Here is a 19,061-nt window from a genome sequence, read left to right on the forward strand (position 1 = left end):
AAGAGGCATGGTAGCAATGAGTTGTTAACGTGTAAGAGTAGGACCTTGCCTACTCCTTAGCGATATTCTCATTTATCCATTGAAACCTATTGAGGAAAATCAGATATTTTGTTTCTTATCATGAATCCAATTTTTCCTTTCTCATCTGATAGATTATTTACAGTGTGGAAACAGGCCCTTCAGCCCAACAAGTCCACACCGATCCTCTGAAGAGCAACACCCATACCCATATATTTACCCCTTCACCTAATACTAATGGCAATTTAGCATGGCAAATTCACCTAACCTGCACATTTTTGGACTGTGGGAGGAAACTGGAGCACCCGGAGGAAACCACACAGACACTGGGAGAATGTGCAATCTCCACACAGCCAATTGCCTGAGGTGGGAATTGAACCTGGGTCTCTGGTGCTGTGAGGCAGTAGTGCTAACCACCATGCCACCCATAAGTTTTCCCAACTGTTTTGCCATTGCCCACACCATTCAGGGATTGGGAATATTTTGCCTGTTCATTCTGATGTTATTCAATGCTTTTGCAGTAAAATGACTAAAAGCATTTTGGATATGGTTCAGATAATTTTCAAGTCTCTTCTGCGACTAACAGTTTGACTATCTGCCACGTGGCAGCCCTGTATCACAAAGGCACAGCGAAATGGCAGGCTAGTACTTACTGTAGTGATTGTAACAAGGTCAGCCAACTGGACCTCAGAGAATATGAATTCCCTGACTGGGGCTGTTAATCTGCTCCAATAAGGGAGCCCTGGCTGACATGAAAAAGTTGAGTGTCAGAGATCCTGACACTCTGGTGCTTGACTCTGTAGAAGGCAGTACTATTGTCCAGATCTGTGTATGTGTAAATAAAGAGTGACTTGGTGTTGGGATACTGGACTCTATAGAATTATTTCAGTTACCATGGTTAGGAACCGAGGAGTGTACAGATGTTATTCAGCAGAAGCTTGTGCTTGGTGGGTAGAGTGACTTTGCTTGATGGGGCAAGGCAGGTGGTTATGGTGCAGAGATAGGAGGAGATTGTGGAGCTTTTGGAAGAAGACCTTGCAAGGAACATGGGGGACTGTCAGTAATTATGGAGTTGCAATTTTGGGCAGGGGAAATGCCCCACTATAATCAAAATACGAAACAAATTACCACAGATGCTGGAATCTGTACTGAAAACAAAAAAATACTGGAGATCACAAGTCAGGCAGCATCTGTAGAGAGAAAGCAAGCTCATGTTTTGAATCTAGATGACTCCAATGAAGAATGACGTGGACTTGAAACATTAGCTTGCTTTCTTTTCATGGATGCTGCCTGACCCGCTGTGTGCTCCAGCATTTTTTGTTTTCAGTATAATCAAAATAACATGTTTAAGCTGACCTTAGTCGACGCTGCAGTATATTCAGATTTTGTTTCCTGAAACGTGTTTGAAAATATACTTATGACCAGAAGACAGAGATTAGACCATTCGGCCCATCAAGTCTGCTCCAGCATTTGATCATGGCTGATATGTTGTTAAACCCCATTTCTCTGATTTCTCCCCGTAACCTTGGATCCCCTTAACAATCAAGAACTTATCTGTCTCTGTTTTAAATATACTCAATGATTTGGTCTCCACAGTCTTCTATGGCAACGAAGTTGCCACAGATTCACCACTCTTTGGCTGAAGATGTTTCTCATTATCTCTGTTTTACAGGGTCTTCCCTTTACTTGAAGACTCTGTCCATGGGTACTAGTCTCTCCTGCCAATGGAAATCTCTGCTCAACATCCACTCTGGGCTGTTCAGTATTCTGCAAGTTTCAATCAGATCCCCCGTCATCATTCTAACCTCTCTCAAATATTGTTTGAGTCCTCAAGTATTTCTTATATGTTAAGCGTATGATTCCTGGGATCATTTTCAAGAACCTCCTCTTGACCCGCTGTAGGGCTAATACATCCTTTGCCAATTTGTCCCAAAATTGATTTGGAAGAGCAGGGCTAAAGGTGCCCATCTGATTTTGTTGGGGGGGGGGGGGGAAAGAAGAAGTTAGTTCATGAAGTTGCACAGAGACCTAATAAACTTCAGCCCGAGCTTGCCAAAAGACCACCTGACTTGATAATTCAGAAATTTGATTCTCGAAAAAAAAAGATTACTTTGGAGTAATTGATCTAATCCAAGACCATCCCGCCTGGTGCTCAAGCTAGTGCTGTATAGAATAGAAGACACATTGGTCCAGAATGTTGCTGTTAGCATCTGAATAAATCTGTCCACAATGGTCTGGGAGTCTCTGTTATGAGGGATGTCCTCAATCCCCATGGGAATTTAAATCTGAAATCAAGTCAAGAAGATTTTCAGTTACGTAGCAGCAATGATAGCTGTTTACACTGATTACAGACAATCCTTTTGAAATATTCTCCCAGCAAGGTAAAAATACTGCAAGTTTTATTTCTAATTTAATACTTCAGATAGCAAAATTGGTGGTACTGGTTGGTTAAGATAGAAGCTAAAACAAGAATAAACAAACTTTTGAAAAGTACTTTTTGAAAAAAACTGTACTTTAATATGATATTGGAAAAACTTGACATTCCACAAGTATAACATGATATTTTCAGTGAGGGTCTTTAGCAATGATTGTGAAATTAGAATGGGACAAATAATTCAGTTACTCTGCATTTAATAAGGAGTGCAGACATACTAGCTGTTTCAGAATGGAGGTTCTCATTAGTTTGAAGATGTCCCATTGATTGTAATCTGTGTTGTATGGTAGAGGGCAGGTTGCGGCAACTGGATATAGGGGTAGTTGGGTTTGCTGCAACAGGACACATTGGGAAGCTTAGAATCACTGACAGCAACTCTGAATTATTATGTAATTCTCTACCAATGTAGACTCCAGAATTTTAGTAATGACAACAAACATAGTCATTTTCCCTTTCTTGGCCCCCATTAAAACCAAGAGCTTGGCAGATGGAGTTTAATATAGAAAAATACGATTCCAGAGCGGGTGGTGATGAACCTCCCTGAACTACGGTTGATCTGTGTGTATGTACATCCACAGTGTGGGGAACTAAGCAATTGCAAGATTTTGTCCAAAAGGTGATGGAGGAATGATGATACATTTCCAAGTCAGGATGGTGTGTGATTTGAAGGGAGGTGGTGTTATCATGCACCTGCTGCCCTTGTTCTCCGAGTGGTAGATGGAAGATGCTGGCAAAGGCATTAGGAAGGTACTGACAAAGAAGCTTTGTTGAGCTGTTGCAGTGTATCGTATACATATTACATATGACTGCTATGGTGTAATTGTGTTGGATTGAGGTGGATGTTCTGGATGGGATCCCAATCTATGGAACATCATCTTAATGCTGCTTCTGTAATGTGCTTCTTGAATGTTACAATATGCTGGATTGGATGGAATTACATGACAACCCACAATATTTTCATCCATAAATTTTAACATGGAAACCGAGCAATTGGCCCAATTGGTCCATATCAGAATCTGTTCAACATGAGGCAGTAGTGCTACTTATATTTATGCACACTGTATCCATATCACTTTATCCATCAATTTTATCAAGCAAATATTCAATGTTGATCCAATTTCTGTATTTACAACCAACTCCTGCAGCTTGCCCTCGCTTTCTGTTCTAAATACTTTGCCTTTTAATGTTGAATCACTGTCTTTTCCTTTTTCACTGCTTAACCACAGGAAACAGATTGCTTTTTCAAAAAAAAAATCATGAGGCATTATTGGCTTGACTATCATTTATCACCCAATGTTAAAATTCCACTGAAAGGTGGTGAAGAGCTACCTTCCTGAACTGTTGCAATTTACATGCAATAAGTCCATCTACCTTGCTGTTAGGAAGTGAATACCTAGAGATTGACTTGGCTACATTGAAGGTATGGCGAGAGAGTGCCAAGTCATGATGCTGTCTAGTGTGGAGGGGAACCCGGGATCATACTGCTCTCATGATTCTGTTACCCTGGTCCTTCTATGTGGTAGTTATTGCATGTTTGGAATGTACTAACCCTTGCTGAGCTGCTGCAGAGCACTTTGGAGATGGTACGTGTTGTTGCCGTAATGTGTTAGTGTTGGTGATGGTGGTAATGGGAGTGAATGTTGAAGGTATTGCCAGTCAAGCAAGCTGCTTTGTCCTGGATGTTTTGAGCTTCTTGCATATTATTGGAGTGGCACATTTTAATACAAGAAGAGTATTCCATCACACTCCTGACCTCCACATTGATGGACCAACAAGACTGCAGTACTTCGGTCTGAACACTGCTTTTCATCTTAACATCCAACAATCCAGTGCACAAAAATCTTTAGTACATGTGTACTGTGCAACAGCTGGTGCTCAGGTCACATGTCCAATGAGAGTCACTCCTAATTCATTTTTATTTATTAACTACATAAGAGGTTTGTGGCTAACATTTACTAAAAACAGCTCAGATTTTTCAAGTTCTTTATTTTCCTTGTATCCTTTCATATCAGATATTATTCAATTTGTCTTCACTGCACTTTCTTTAAAGCCCCAAGATCCATCCTCCTGCATCAAAAAGGTACTGCTATCTGTTTTTCATAATTCTAAACTTTTCAAACTGCTTGTGTCGAAATATCGCTAGACATTTATGTACTGGTTAATTGGCTTTTTTTGTACAGAGCACTGTTGGAGGATCAGCATTATAAATACATCCTAGTTTGTCATAGTTTTATTGTGACCCATTGCAGTCCTGTCAGATGAAAGAGTACATTTTGGGAATTGCTGCTTTCATTTTAACCTGTGGTTTCCTCAACCAATTATGTTCTCTGGGGTTTCTTGACACAATCACATCAGTGTTCACCTCATTTGGGGGTTGCCAATCACTTATTTAATCTAAGCTCCAGTCTCCTTGAATCCTTTCCAATACTTCTTAGTGTATGACAACTTAGAAATGATATTTCAAGTGTGGTTTTGGCACTTCTTTCTATTGTCTGCATCATTTCCTCAAAACTGTCCGTACAAATTGAATATTTAGCTGTCAAGCTGGTAGGTCTATACTTCCCAGGTTCATGCTTCTAACTTTGTAGGTTGGAAATTTATTGAGTGTCTTCTATTGCTGTGCAACAAAAGCCAGGTCTGATAAGCTTGACTAAATTTCTACCAATGTGTGTATTTAGATATGAACTTAATTCCTTGCATACTCTAGGGTTAAATGTAGATTTCATTGTTGAAAATAGTCTCTCTTTGGACTTGATTGCATCAGTATCATCACAGTTTTAACAATATGGGCAAGAATGTTCTTCGGTTTTTCAAATACGGTGGAAATGTGTAAACTATCAATTCACCACAGCCCGTGGTAGGTTTTCTTGCATAATGGACCTTTTCAGTTTATTCTGTAATCAGTTTTTTTCACAAATTAAATTGTGAACCACATTCAGCCGGTGGGTAGAGGTTCTTACCATCCAGGTACTGATTCACTCACTGCATGACAATAATCAGTGGTTGTCACTTTCGCCTACTTTGCCGGAGATGTCTGCAACCCATCAAATTATGGCTCAGTGATTTAATAAAGTCTCACCCGGCACTCAGCTCCAGGCTGGGTGGCCCAGAAAGGAGGTCTTTCTACCCAGAGATGGGTGAAAGTGGTCCTCCGATCAGACACTTGTAGTTAGGGCCCATGTCACACAGGAAGTCAGGAATCCAAGCAGGTATAAAAAAAGGCAGAACCTAATACTGAAAGATGGTGAACAATACCTTGTTCTCCACAAGATTAATTCCCCAAACTGTCTTTTCAGTCCATTTATTGAAGCATCACCCAATTTAACTCTGCAACTGCACAGCTATGCCACATCGGTGGACCAACCTCACCATCACATGCTCACACCCACTTTATGCCAATCCTTTAACACTTCCTGGGCATTGCCCTTCTCATGTACTGGAGAGGAGTTACTGCCTGGCCTCCTCATCAAGTGCTCACAAACTCATTCCCGTCACACAATCCTTCTCTGTGTCTCACCGCAGGAGAAGCTGCTGCACAACAGGAAGGACAGGGCTCAGCTGGAACAGTTTGTGCAGCGTCACCAATGCACGCTCCTCTTCCACAGGTACAACTAGTCAATACTCAGCCACATGAAAGTGGGCACAGAGGTTGCCCAACAGCCCCATTTCCTCTGAGCAGAATGCCTGAGAACACCCTAGCACACTCTAACACTCACCCACCACTAGCACAGAGAGTACTCTCACCTCTGAGAGTACGTTATCTAGATTAAATATAGGGACAGGATCTGGTGAGCATGTCACTGGCAAATATCCAGAGCTGGAGGAGGAGGAAACAGCCAAGATTTCTGACCATCCAAGAACTTCCAGAGGTCAGATACTCGCTGAAAATATGCTTTCTGTGCCACCACTTCCAATTCCAGACAACAACATTCGACCATCACCTTTCCCCACCCCAGTCCCTGTGGCCATTCCTCCAGTTCACCAGACCTCAGACTAATGCCCAGCCATGAGTTGCCTTAGCATGAATTGGAACTGAGCCTTGGACATACTCTTCACAGACTGACTGACTGACTGACTGACTGAATGCAGAAACCAGCCTCTGACACATTAGATGCCACTTCACAGACTGACTGGAGCAACTCACCCCCCTCTTTTCCAGTCTGACTGGATTCACACAACAACCCCCCCCCACCCCCCAACCCCCACCAGGACCACTACCACCACTACTGGTGTTGCAACAAAACCCTAAGCTAGGTTCCCCAACTTTTTGCAGTTCTAGACAGGATAACCAGAAGCAGAGTGATGAACCAGCTCCCTTCTTCATTCACTATCCCCTTGGTTGATCATAACAAGGGTAATGCACAAAAGATCATTTCCATTGCGGAGGTATTTTTCCCATCCCAAGTGATTTCTGTTTTAAACAAAGCCAAATTAATCAAACTTTCTTCTGTGAGTTTATTAGTTGCCAAATGTGAGAATAATGAATAATACAACGCACATAACACAGATTAAAAATATAAGGTGAGTCCAAAAAAAGTGACAAGTTCAAAGATCTCCAGTTTAACCTCTGGGTTATTTGAGAAGCATAGATACTGGATTTTTATAATTAGGCAGTTGATTTTGAGATTCATGGCTTTGCAGGTTAATTGAAATTCTTTGGTCCTGTTTTGCAATTCTCAGTGTGGTAGAGGTTGCGTGACTACCTTATGCCTCCAGTGTCCTTCTTTACTGTAATTTCTACGAGGAGTATCTCTACTGAAAACTTCAGGTCTTATTTTGCTGGTGCATTGCCTGAGACTACTGGGTCCTCTGTGACCATTTTTAGTTTCTGCATCTGTGTTTTTCTTCCTTCCGTTCTTCTCTTTCCTTACTTTTCTTCACATGCAAGAGGCATCTTTTTCTGGCATTCTTAGTGCTGTGCCTAGCTAATGAGGGTCTTGAGAAGAAACAACTGTAAGTTAGCAGCAACTTCATATTGGGATCATTCAGCTGTGTAAGTCTTCCCAGTTGCAGAAGTCTGCGTCAGTGGGGGGAGGAAAGGAACATTTGGGTGGAAGAGAGTTCCTGAGTGGTTTATGATCAGGCTGTCTGGAATAAGGTAGGAAATACTACAGCAAACCTAAAATAAATGAAAAAAAAACTGGTAAAAACAAAAGTAGGTAATTGAGGCAAATTAATTGTATGGTAAAAATGATGAAGTAATGCTTGGAGTAAGATTTCAATTGAAAATATCTGTCTTATTCTCTTGGAGTCCTCATTTGTTTTTTGCTGCCATTTACTTTGCACAAGCCAGTGTTAGTATCTGGTTGGTATACAGTAATCCATGGCTTTACAGACAAATGAGCAAAGTTGAAATGTATGTTATTATTCTTGCAGTATTATTTTCCTAGACCCAATGCAACTTGTGTAATCATTTATAATATCCAATTAAGTGAAAACACATTTTTCAATTGATCTATTACGGCTTCGCAAAGAAAAGTCAAGTTCTGTCTGAGGTCCTCATTCTCATGGAATTATCTGGGGGAGTACCAGAGAACTGGGAGAAGGAACACACACAAGCAGGTTTGAAAATATCAAACCACAGTCATGAAACATCAAAATGGATGGTTGAACTTTGAAGCTGTGGCGCTGCAGAAAGAGATTATTCTTTGCTTCACATGTTGCCACGTTTTGATAATTCTGATTGTTTACAGGAAAAGGCAAAACATTTAAAATTTAACAGAAATGTGAATTTGGTGGTGATGGGTGGGGAAGCTAACTTGTGTTTAATGAGTCCAGACTTGCAAGGTCAACAGCTGTTTAAAATGTAAGTCGTAGCACATATTTTTATAGTTTATAGCTCTGAGATTCGGTTCTGCTTACAATCAATTGATGCATGCTTCATTACTTACTAGTTGCAAATTAGCCAGTTTCAAAATAATATAATCAACTTTTCTTTTGTTGCACAAAGTTGTGGTGTTTTATTCACGGTGTAATTTTTAGTAAAAGTGCTGGAATAGCCAGCCCTTACTGCTCAGCATTCTGTCCTTCCTTCTGCTGCATCTACCACTTGTTTTCTTTCTTCTTGACAGCAGTTTATAAATATTCCGTGTTACATTGCTTTTTTTAACTGATGCGGTAAATGAAGGAAAATATGTTACGGGGTAAAATTTCTTCTGTTTAGAACACTCTTGGAACCTAATTCTTGGGATCAATACAAAGGGAAATTGGTCGTAATGTTACATTGCCTATTTGGTCCAATAGTATTTATTCTATTTTCTTTCCCTGTTCCCACACTTATTTTGATTTAATTCCAATGTTCATAAGGTGCAAATTACATTACACTGTGACCCAACACTCCAGTTCACACATTGGATGCTGATTTCCCCACTTACCATGTCATATCTACTGTAACAAATCAGCTCAACCACACACTCGTTCCACTGTTTGATGCCCCTGGCAGCTTTAAAATTATAACTTTCTCTCTCCCAAATTGTTTCCCAAGTTTGGTACTCCTCTTTACTCACTTTAATCCAAGGGATAAAGACTTGAATGTCAATGAAGGACATCTGCTTGGCCATTCACTGCTAGAGCTGTCTGGACTGTACAAAGGAGAGTTGGATACTTGCTTCCACTGCCAAAATTGCTGACTATTCTCAGCTCATAATCTCTCTTCCTTTTCTCAATTGTAAATTGTCCTCTTAAACCCTTACTCCTGCCTCTTTAACCCTTACTAAATATAAGGTGCTGAATAATTTTTTGGCTAGGTTTGTGTTGCTTTTTTTGTAACAGTTCTCACAGGGACGTCTGGTGGGCTTCTTTTTAGCCTATATTAGTAAAGTTCTTTCATTAATTATGTAAAGCCTTTTTTTGTATTTTTGCTTGTGGACTGAAGTGGGAAAGGTACTGTTTTGGAAACCAAGGATTGTGAAAGAAACTGCTGCACATTTTAAAAGTAAGTCACTATCACTAACTGCAAATATTGTTCACACTGTTGTTTGTACAACTGGTGGGGAAAGTTTACTTACAGGTGAACTGGTATCTGAATATGTGTGCCAAGTGAGATTTGGCTGGTAACAAGTAGCTGATTGGTCTGTATTGGGCTGTTTGCCCACCAACAACTATATAATTGGTTCCTTGGAAGTTGAGCAACTTGTGAGCGTGAATGAGACAGTCAGAAGCCTTTAGAACGCAAGAGAGGACTATACTTTCTTTATCTCTGCAAGAGAAAAACAAACACTTGAAGCCTGAGGAAAGCCGGTTTATTTTCCTTCACCAGTTTTGTTTGCATGTCTTTATAAAATTGTTAAGTTTTGTGGTGGCTCTGGGAATAGTGAGCCTTGATTACCCCAGTGAGGTGTAACTTTTGCTTGCCACACCGCTATGGCATTGCTCTTGTCCAATTTTTGCAATACTGTGCCAAGTGCTGTTCACAGAATAACTTGCCACTCAGAGGCTATCCAAAAAAGGACCTTGTGGCTGTGATCTGAAGAAGAGTCTTACTGCATTTGAAACGCTAACTCTTTTCCTCTCTCCACAGATGTTGCCAGATCTTCTGAGTTTCTCCAGCATTTTCTCAGTTTGTTTCAGAGTTTCAGCTTTTGTTTTGGCATGTTTGACCACTCTGGACTCTCATGCCCTCAGATCACTTGGTCAACCGTCCAGGGCTGCAGAACAGAACAGGCTCCATCCACCTCACTCTGGAAGCAGCGAGTATACTGAGATGTTGGGGGCGTGAGAAATGAAGAAAACCTATTGAGGGCACAAATGAAGAAAGCTTTTTGGAAATAGCAGCTTCTGTATAAAGGTTCATGATGCCAACTTTCTTGCCAATATTTGTGAATTGCTTTGTGTGAGCATTCGATATGTTTTCACACCATCTGTTGGTATGTCATGGCTACACATGAGGCTGAATGGATGGAAGTTCTGCATTGACTGCTTACTGCACCATCTGGAAGCATGGGCAATGATACGTACATGCGGAATTGGGTCCTGGTTAAACCTTTGCTGCTCCTTGTTTGCCTCCCTCTTGTACAAAGGTGCAGCTATCAAAGATTTGTAGCAAGGCCAAGGAGGTGCAAAATACAGAGAGGGTCAATGCTGTAGGATGGCCAGGGAGTTGGTCTACCTTTTCGAAGGCCTGTGACCAACGTTGTTCCCCTTTGAAAGTCCTGTGAATGGAGAGTGCTGCAGCCTCTTCCCCTGCAGTTTGGGTCACTTCCCCTACCAGCTCGGAGTGTGCTTGCAGCCATTTTCCTCCCTGTTATACACTTTTTGGATGTCCAGCAGGATGGAACGTGACAGTGAGAGCTCTCTAGTGTGGAAGCAGGCCATTTTGTCTGTTGGGTCCACACTGACTCTCTGAAGAGCATCCCACCCAGACCCATCCGCACACCCTTTCCCTGCATTTCCTACAGCTAACCCACCTAACCTGCAAATTCCTGAGCACTATGGGCAATTTAGCATTGCCAGTCTACCTAACCTGCACATCTTCAAACTGGGGAAGAAACCCACACAGACACTGGGAGAATGAGCAGACTCCACACAGACAGTCGCCCGAGGCTGGAATCGAACCCGGACCCCTGGTGCTGTGAGACAGTGCTAATCACTGAGCCACCATGAAAATTTAATAAATCACTACTTACAGCATCATCTTAAATACAAAGGTACCTAGGTACACATGGTGTCCAATCTCCATCCTGACCATGTTGGTGAACCCTTAACTATCCACATCCCGATTTTAGTAGCCCATCCCTGCACGCTTTGCATATCCCCATTTTCCAACCTAAATCTTCTACATTTTTGCTTCCATGACCCTACCCTTCCTTTCCCAGACCTTGGAATGTGAGGTCACCGGGCCTGATGTCATCATGTGTTGCCCCTGTCCCCTCAAGCAACTCCCCCCCACCCCAACCCAAAGCTCCTGACAATGTACAACACCTCTCCAGCATGAGACCATTCCCAGCTGCGTGACCTGGTATTCCCTCCTTGCATGTCTTGCAGCTCCTACTGTGCACTTACCCAGGAGCCTGTAACACCGAGCTGGCGCCCATGGCCGGGTTGCTGAGGCTCACTGCTGTGAACATGGCCATATTTGGTCTTGGTCCCTGCCTTCTCCTTTACCTATTCCTCCTCTGTTTCTCTGGATGGACCCAATGGACTGATTGTGGCCCAGCCCTTTGACAGATATGATCAGACAGCCCCATGTCCAGACCTCTGGCTCCTACCTGTAAACCTTGCTGACTGCATTAACCCTACCCCCTTGGAGTTGCAGCAATGGAGCTGACTGACTGACTGATTGTGGTTCAGCTCCTGGTCTGCAGTGAGACAGACCTCTGACTGAGACCCCCTTGAGAGCTGCCCTTGACTTACTGTGTCAGGTCCCCTGATTGACAGTGCCTCAACAGATTTCAGTGAGTATTACTCCGTTAAGAGTTGAGCGCAGAGCTTTTTGCTTGCTCTCAATCCAGATCAGCCATAATCTCATTGACTGTCAGAGCAGACTCGATTGGCTGAATTGACCTACTTCACATTATATGTATTATGGACTTGTGCAGGATGTTTGTTCCATATGCTGCTGACACATAGTGCAGATGTAAGATTGACAGGAAGATATTGCATGGTGGCTCAGTGGTTAGCACTGCTGTCTCACAACACCAGGGACCTGGGTTCAATTCCAGCCTCTGGCGACTGGCTGAGTGGAGTTTGCATATCCTCTAATTGTCCCCTTGTCTGCATTGGCTTCCTCTGGGTGCTCTGATTTCCTCCCACAGTCCAAAGATGTGCACGTTAATGGAGTGCCCATGCTAAATTGCCTACATTGTCCAGGGTTGTGTAGACTGTGTGGATTGACCATGGGAAATGAATGCTTATGAGAATAGCGGGGGGAGGTGTCTAGGTGGGATACTCTTCAAAGGGTCGGGTGTGGATTCAGTGAGCCAAATGGCCTTCTTTCACACTGTAGGATTTTATGATTCTATAAAGATATATACTTTCTAGATTAGGGACTGATTAGGAACAATGCAAGCATTCTGGTTTTCTAACTGTGTTAATTGGCACCATAAAATAAAGCAAGGGTGCTGTGAACAATTAGGTAGATGCTAAGTGTGTGAGCACGAAGAGAGGAAATGAACATCCCTGAGTTGCATCCCGGTCCAGTCTGTAAATACAAGCTGTCCCAGCTGCAGTCTTTCAATGCTAGTGCACTCTGCAATGCAAATCTGTTTGCACTGTATAGTCAGGTGTCAGGATGGTCATGATGGTTTGATTCCACAGGTCCCAGTCTCCTTGGTGGAGGAATATTTCACTGCTGTGTATGGATAGTCCCCTTGAGATGTTGCCTGAAGTCCGACATGGAGGTTGTTCAGAGTAAGTGGTGGGCTGAATCTGTGAGCTGCATTCTCTGGTTTTGTTGTCAAGTTTTCTGGGTGCCTAATTTATTTGGTGAGATTGGTAAAATGGGAATCTGAATACAAGGTGTCTAATAAGTGTTAATCCCTGTTATTGGCACATTGTCATTGCCAAGCAAGAATCTGACCGTGTCATTCATGGAAAATGGAACAAGATAATCTCAACTTCGAGATGAACCTTGCCACATTTTTATTCTAATGCTGCAACACACCTTACCAGATCCCACACTGCTCAGCTTCCGATAAGGTTCTGCCCAAGGAGTTCGACAACCTCTTTGTTGCTAAGATTGAGGCCAACAGTTCTGACACTCCTGTACTTCCCTCCCTTCCTCTAGCTCACTGGGCCAAGCTTTCTTCACGATTCCACACACCACCCTCTGACTTTAGCCCTGAATTTGGTATGCCTCTCATTTTTTCTCGGTATCATCTCCGTTTTTCTGTCAGGCTCATCTCGTTCCTTCCTGACAGCACGGTGATTGTACTGACACCATTTAGACTGCAGCAGTTCATGAAGGTAGCTCACCAGCACCTTCTTGAAGGACAGCCAGTGATGGGCCATGAACACTGGTGAAGGCAATAATGCCCCCTTCCCAGGGAAGAATCAAGTGAGCACCACTTGAAGAGGATGATGTGATTGATAGTCCAGACAGGTCAATAATAATAATGGGAGCTAGTTCACTTTGGTTATCATTGTGCTCACAGAAGACAATGGTAATGTCATTGGATTGATAATCTGCAAGCCCATGTTTAATGCCCAGGGAGATGGGTTTAAATATAACTATGATAGTTGTTGGAATTTATAGTCAACTGATAATGCTAGTTAGTGATGGTAACCGTTGATAATTATCATTGTTGTCAAAACTCAATTGGTTAACTAAGGCATTTGGTGAAGGAAATATGCCCTTACATGGTCTAATCTACCTGTGACCAGACACAGCAATAGCCTGGCTCAATTCAAGGGCATTTAGCAATGGGAAACAAGTGTTGCCCTTGCCAGCGATGACCACATCCCATTAAAGAATAAATGAAGAAAATAAGTATAGTTTGTGAATTTGTCCTGTGTCAGGGCTGAAACTGACTGTAGGGAGTCACACATGCATTTCATGAAAAAATGGGTGCAGATTTGAGAGAAAACACGTGCTCAGTGAAATAACGTTCAGGTGAGGAGAAAGTTCTTTACCCAGGGAGTGCTGAGTCTGTTGAATTCTTTGCCACAGAAAGTAGTTGAGGCCAAAACATTGAATGTTTCCTAGAAGGAGTTAGATACAGTTCTTAGGGCAGAAGGTATCAAAGGATATGAGGCAAAGGTGAGAACAGTGTGTAGGATGATCAGCCGTTAGCTTATTAAATAGTAGAACTGGTTCAAAGGGACAAATGGCCATCTGTCCCTACTTTCGAGGTCTTTTGACTTTGGAGAGAAACCACTAGTTGGAGAAGGGACAATATATTGCCAAGACACAGGGGTCCAGGGCACATATTTTGCAAGGAATAGAGAGACAAGATTTGAAAGCGAGAGATCAGTCCCTGAGGAGAGCTTATCAGTGCCTGAATGAGTTTAAATGGGGATCAGGAAGCAGGGTTAATGAGAAGGGGAAGTCTGCAGGAAATAGGTTTCATGCACAAGGTATGTTTAGAGCTGGGCAGAGACAGTGCTGACAATGGCTGTGAATTTAACCAGAGCCCTGAATTTCTCCATGTTTGGACACTTCCAGGCTGGAGCAGACATTATGTGTAACTTCTCCCAGTTTTCTATTCAATGCTACATAAGAGAAGTGACAGACAGTGCACTCTGTGCCAACAGGTGGTGTTCATTGCATTCTCTGTAAACACATTTTAACCAATTATTAATGTTGGCATTTCCTATGGAAATGTTAGAAGCTGTATGTCAATTTCTAATGTTAATTTAAGTTTGAGCAACAGGGGGCAGTGTATGGCTGAAATTCCCCTTGGAAAGAAGACATTAATATACAGCATGCATATTGGAAGAAAGGCAGAACATAGTTACTGCAGAAAAAGAAAATTCTGTTTTAAAATGGAGTGAACCAACTGTATGAAAAGATGAGCACAAAAGAAAAATGGAATAAAGCATTGTAAGGTGTGAGAACATTAGATTAGATTAGATTACTTAGTTACAGTGTGGAAACAGGCCCTTCGGCCCAACAAGTCCACACCGCTCCGCCGAAGCGCAACCCACCCATACCCCTACATGTACCCCTTACGTAACACTACGGGCAATTTAGCATGGCCAATTCACCTAGCCTGCACATCTTTGGACTGTGGGAGGAAACCAGAGCACCCAGAGGAAACCCACGCAGACACAGGGAGAACATGCAAACTCCACACAGTCAGTCGCCTGAGGTGGGAATTGAAGATCTGCGAAAGATCTGTGTTGAAGATCTGAGAAAAGTTAAGCTCTGAAACTATGAATTTGGCCTGTTTTTCTTTATTTTAAAAAAAATGTCATCTAGCATTAATATTTATCCTTAACTAAAACATGGATTCAAATTTTACTGATGTGAACATTTCTTCCTAATTTTGGATTATATTCTCTATGACTTTACTAATCTGTTGCTGTTACAATTCTGTGCTTTAACAAAGATTAACCATTTTCAGTTGTTACCTGTAAAGAATTTGTGGTCTTATCAGACCATAGTAAGTCTCTTACGATGTTCCTATACATTTACAAAATGGGGTGAGATCATGAATAGGGATCAGGATCAGCCACTCGGCCCAACAACCTTCTGCTACTCCATAAGATCATGGTTGATCTGATTTCAATCTTAACTCTGCATCCTGAAGCCCCCAGTAATTTTCCACCTCCTTGGAGATTTAAGAATCTGCCTACCTCTGCTTTAAAAAAAAGATTCAACATTCATTGTTTTTGAGGAAAAAAATTCCAAAGACTTGGAATGCCGGAGAAGCTTATTTTCCCCATATCTATTATAAATGAGTGACCTCCTAATTCTTAAACTGTTCTAGATTCTCCCAGAAAAGGAAACATCATTTCCACATCTACCTGGTCAAGTCCCCTCAAGATCTAGTTTGTTTCAATTAAGTCACCTCTGATTCTTAAACTCCAGTCGATACAGATCTAATCTGTCCAGACTTTCCTCATAAGGGAACCTGCTTATTGTAGGTATTCATCCAGCAAACCTGCTCTGAGCTGCTTCCAAGGCATTAATATCCCTCCAAAAGCAGTGAGTAATACTTACACGGTACCCCAGACATGCTGTTACCCTGTATAAAAACAAAACCTCCCACTTCTTGCATTCAGTTACTCGCACAATAAACCATAGCATTCTATTAGGTTTCACAATTACTTACTGTACCTAAATACTAACCTTCTGTGATTCATGTACTATGAATACCCAGCTCTCTCTGCATCTTGGAGCTCTGCAACCTCTCACCATGTAGATAACATACTTCTTTTCTGTTCTTTCTGGCAAAATGCACAGTTTCACATTTTCTTACTCAATACTCCATTTACTAGATCATTGCCCGCTAACTTAACCTGTCTATATTCCTTTGAAGCCCCTTATGCCTCGTCACAACTCACTTTTCTAGCTATCTTTATGCCATCAGCGAACTTAGCTCCCCATCTTCAGTCCCTTCATCCAAATCCTTTAAATTGTAAAGAGTTGAGACACAGAACCACCTCTATGATGTGCCACTTGTGATATCCAGCAGCTCAAAAAAGACCCATTTACTTCTACTCTGTTTTCTGTTGGCTAACCAATCTCCTGCCCATTTCAATATGTCAACCCTAACACCCTGACTTTTTATAGTTTACAATAGCTTTTGATGTGACACCTTATTAAATATAGCAAACTTTGTTTTAACTAGCACCTTAATGAATCAGCTCGCTTGATAAACTGGCAAAAAATATCTGGAATACCATATGTTTACTGTATTATTATGATCTCTGCAATGTCCGTGTAGTTAGTCAAGGGTGATTGAGTGAGAGGATTCTCTGCTGGGAAGTTTTGTCTAAGACAAAGTTGCATTCTTATATAAGTGGCTTATGCTGTAAATAAAGTATAACATTGATGTGTATATCTCTTGCATTACCTTTCTATGACTTAGTGTGTGTTCTTACATTGATTCTGTGGACCTCGGGATCAAACAGGATATTTGATCAACTGGTCCCATAGATGCCGGTTAATAAGAGGTTTACTTGTACCTTCTGGAAATCTATGTACTGCACAGCATGTTCTCCTTTATCCACAGCACAAGTTACATTTTCAAAATAAAAACTCCAATGAATTGGTTAAACATGATTTCTGTTTTGCAAAGCCATACTGGCTTTGCCTGATTGCCTTGAACTTGTCAAGTGTCCTGATACAATGTCTTTGATAATTAGTTTCTAACATTTTGCCATGCAGATGTTAACTGGCCTATAACTTCCTGTTTACTGGCTCCCACTCTTTTTGGATAGAGGAGTTACATTAGCTATTTTCTAATCTAAAGGAACCTTCCCCAAATTGAATAAGACTTGCATCCAACCTTCCTCCCTCTCCCAAGTTGTCATCACCTCCCTAGTCTGTGGCCATCTTTTGTGCAACTCCATATTTAAGTCCTTCCAATTGAGTTTCTGCCTCCCCTTAATACTGAAATGCTTATCAAAATCACAAAGCAAAATCCTGTCAGACTGTCACTATCCTCCTCCACCTCAAACTGTCTGCAACCATTAGCAAAGTTGTCCGCACCATCCTGCTACAACACTGTCTTCCAACTGAGTTGGACTGCTCTCAGCTGCTTCCATTTGTTGTGGACCAGAGCAAAGCCCCTTGAATTATATCAAAGATGCAGCCCAGAGCCTGGCTTTTATCTTATTTAAAAGGCAAGTGTCAGGTACTATATTCTAGATGTGATTCGATTGGTTACACCACTCAGCTTTTTATTCTTACCCTACAGTTAAAATGCAATTTAAAAAAAAGATGAATTAGTACAACTTTAACTCTATTGGAAAACTTAATGGAATAATAGCTTGTTTAACTACTAAACAGCAACTGTTCCGATATAGTAGCATCACATAAATACACCCTTGACAAAGGCATGTCAGCAAAACAGATTGTCTTGCATGCGATTCTGGCAGCAGAGAGAGAACATTCGGGTAGAGGGAGAGTTATGATAGTATCTACAACCAACTTCAAAGAGGATTAATGAGGGCAGAGTGGTAGACATGTTCTATATGGACTTCAGTAAGGCATTCAACAAGGTTCCCCATGGGAGACTTAGCAAGGTTAGATCTAATGCAATACAGGGAGAACTAGCCATTTGGATGTAGAACTGGCTCAAAAGAAGAAGACAGATGGTGGTGGTGGAGGGTTGTTTTTCAGACTAGAGGCCTGTGACCAGTGGAGTGCCACAAGGATTGGTGCTGGGTCCACTACTTTTCGTCATTTATATAAATGATTTGGATGTGAACGTGGAAGGTATGGTTAATAAGTTTGTAGATGACACCGAAATTGGAGGTGTAATGAACAGTGAAGAAGATTACCTCAGATTACAACAGGATCTTGATCAGATGTGTAATGGGCTGAGAAGTGGCAGATGGAGTTTAATTTAGATAAATGCGAGATGCTACATTTTGGAAAAGCAAATCTTAGCAGGAATTATACACTTAATGGTAAGGACCTGGGAGCATGGCTGAACAAAGAGACCTTGGAGTGCAGGTTCATAGCTCCTTGAAAGTGGAGTCGCAGGTAGATAGGATAGTGAAGGCGGCGTTTGGTATGCTTTCCATTATTGGTCAGAGTATTGAGTACAGGAGTTGGAAGGTCATGTTGTGGCTGTACAGGACATTGGGAATATTGTGTGAAGTTCTGGTCTCCTTTCTATCAGAATGATGTTGTGAAACTTGAAAGGGTTCAGAAAAGATCTACGAGGATGTTGCCAGGGTTGGAGGATTTGTGTGATATGGGTAGGCTGGGGCTGTTTTCTCTGGAGCACCGGAGGCTGGGAGGTGACCTTATAGAGCTTTATCTCTTGCCTTCTTGCCATATTCATTCTGGTCAGATAGTAATCTAATTCCCAGTTGAATGTTTCAATTCAATATGCTTCCACCACACTTTCAGGTAGTGCATTTCAGATTCTAACTATTCACTGAAAAGAATTTCCTTTGTGTCCTCACTGTTTAATTTGTCAATTGCCTTGCATCTGTTTGCACTTGTTCTCAATCTTTCCATCATGAGAACAATTTTCCCTTATGTACTTCATGC

The 19,061-nt window shown here is 41.7% G+C and overlaps 1 protein-coding gene across 1 annotated transcript in view; it reads left to right on the forward strand.

The window, feature by feature from the left end:
• Positions 1–19,061, forward strand: part of nav1b (neuron navigator 1b) — a 638,783-nt gene that overhangs the window by 47,806 nt on the left and 571,916 nt on the right. The window lies entirely within an intron of this gene.

This window comes from Chiloscyllium plagiosum, chromosome 26 (assembly GCF_004010195.1).
Source record: "Chiloscyllium plagiosum isolate BGI_BamShark_2017 chromosome 26, ASM401019v2, whole genome shotgun sequence".
NCBI lineage: Eukaryota > Metazoa > Chordata > Chondrichthyes > Orectolobiformes > Hemiscylliidae > Chiloscyllium > Chiloscyllium plagiosum.